Source organism: Tenrec ecaudatus, chromosome 3, assembly GCF_050624435.1.
Source record: "Tenrec ecaudatus isolate mTenEca1 chromosome 3, mTenEca1.hap1, whole genome shotgun sequence".
NCBI lineage: Eukaryota > Metazoa > Chordata > Mammalia > Afrosoricida > Tenrecidae > Tenrec > Tenrec ecaudatus.
Window position 1 is genome coordinate 192,460,166 of NC_134532.1, and position 2,061 is coordinate 192,462,226.

Genomic DNA, 2,061 nt, shown 5'->3' on the forward strand with positions numbered 1-2,061 from the left:
ATTGGCTTTGGAGAAGGGGCTTCTCTTTCTTTGGGCTCCTGTCTTGGGAAATACCTGCTTCCTTTCACAGCTGTGGACCCAGCCTTGTCGGGCATTTCCTTGTGAAATGACATCTGTCTTCTCCTAGCTTTAGGAGATTGTCTGGGAAGAGACCGCAGGTCCGAAGTACACACTCTTTCCCTAGCTCCCCTTCAGCGGCATTCCTCTCCCCTCTACGCACTTCTCCATCATGTTTCTTGCAGACAAAACGTGGCACTCAATAAGGGTTGTGACCAGTAAGCGTGCGGCTTGGGCAGGGCACTGATTAAGCATGTGGTACAACCTATGATGTTGCTGTTATTGGGTGTTGTCGAGGTGGTTCTGACTCCCAGTGACTCGATGTACAAGAGAATGAAGCATCTCCTGGTCCTGGACCATCCCCACACGTGTTTCTACACTTGAGCCCATTGCGGCACCACTGTGTCAGTCTACGCTGATCGGGCCTTCCTCTTTTTTGCTGCCCATCTATTTTACCACACAGGACATCCTTCTCTAGGAAATGGTCTCTCTCCAAAATATATCCAAAATAATTGAGATGAAGTCTCACAATTTTGCCTCTAAAAGGAGCATCCTGGCTCTATAGCTTCCAAGACATTTGTTTGTTCTTTTGAAAGTTCCTGGTACTTTCCATATTCCTCCCAGCGCTGTAATTCAAATACCTGTGTTCTCCTTGGATCTTCCTTATTTAAGATACAACTTTCACGGGTATCTGCGGCAACAGAAAAAAAAAAAAACATGGTTTGAAACAAACGCACCTTATCCCTCATATTCCTCAAAAAATAGCTTTGCTTTCAACATGTCAACAAGGTGTTATGCTGCAGATTTCCTGTATGCATTGCACCTCTTGACTGCTGGTTCCATGAGCAGTAATTCATGATATACCCTGTCCCCAATCCCACTTCATATAGGTTTTAGGATTTGCAGTGAATACAATGGAGGAGAGTTAGAGAGCATCACCCAATAAAAAGCATCACACAATGAAAGTAAACTGAATTAATTGACAAAATATAGCATAATTACATTATATTGAGAATCATGGTCTCATCAAGGTGACACATATTTTTTGTTAAGAATTAAATACGTCAGTAAAGATTAATATTTTAGCTTTAAAGCTAAAAGAGCTGATTAATTTCTCTAATGATAGGGCTATTAGCAGTGTTAAACTTATAAATTATTCTCCAGACTATTGCAAGTTAAATAGGCTCTTGAAAATAATTAAATAGTTAAAGAAGTTTACATAATTAAGCTGGGGCAGGGGCAAAGTGGCTTTTGTTTGAAGGTTTATATTTATTTTTGATCTCATTAGTATCTGCAACATTTTACTTACACATTTGTCCACTCCTTTATTTTATTTTATTTTTTTACACAGTCCCCCAATATCACAATCTATGCAGCCGAGTTTCCCACATTTGGGGAAATCATAGGGGTTTGCATCGGAAAGCAATGGATGAACTTCGCCCTGGGAAAACCACCTTCCTGATCATGGTGTCTCTCCTGCTGGGTAGATATACATTTGCTCACTCCTTCAGTACTTTCAGTTTAAATAGATTTGTTGAAATGTTTTACCATTTTGTGTGCCGTACTATTAACACATTCTAAGAGTCGGAGAAATAGATGACTTACATTCTGCTCTATTTAGTTTTGTGTCTCTATGGCTTTCTTTTATCTTTTACAGAAGTGCTCACATTTTCCCATCGAGCAGAGCAAGTCTCAATGAGGGGATGCTGACAATTCATAAAACTTTCTTTCTTTTTTTTCCTTTACACTAACACTAACCCAAATCACCTCTATGAAATTAATGAATGAATTGCTTAACAAATATTTGTGTTACTCAATTTGTTTTCAACCGTAGAGAACATATTGAGTAAAACAAATATAATTGTTTACCAAGCCACTTGGCAGAAAGGCCTGGCTGTCTCTTATGTAAGACTAGTGCTATTAAAGACTCCAGGAAGGACAGAACTCGTGAAACAAGGTGATTGTCATTAAGTCTAAATCCTCTGGTGTATGTGAATGAGTGAG

At 39.4% G+C, this 2,061-nt stretch overlaps 1 pseudogene; it reads right to left on the bottom strand.

The window, feature by feature from the left end:
- Window positions 1-1,405: 1,405 nt before the first annotated feature.
- On the bottom strand, window positions 1,406-1,548 carry LOC142443867 (U1 spliceosomal RNA; annotated as a pseudogene).
- Between the last annotated feature and the right edge of the window lie 513 nt (window positions 1,549-2,061).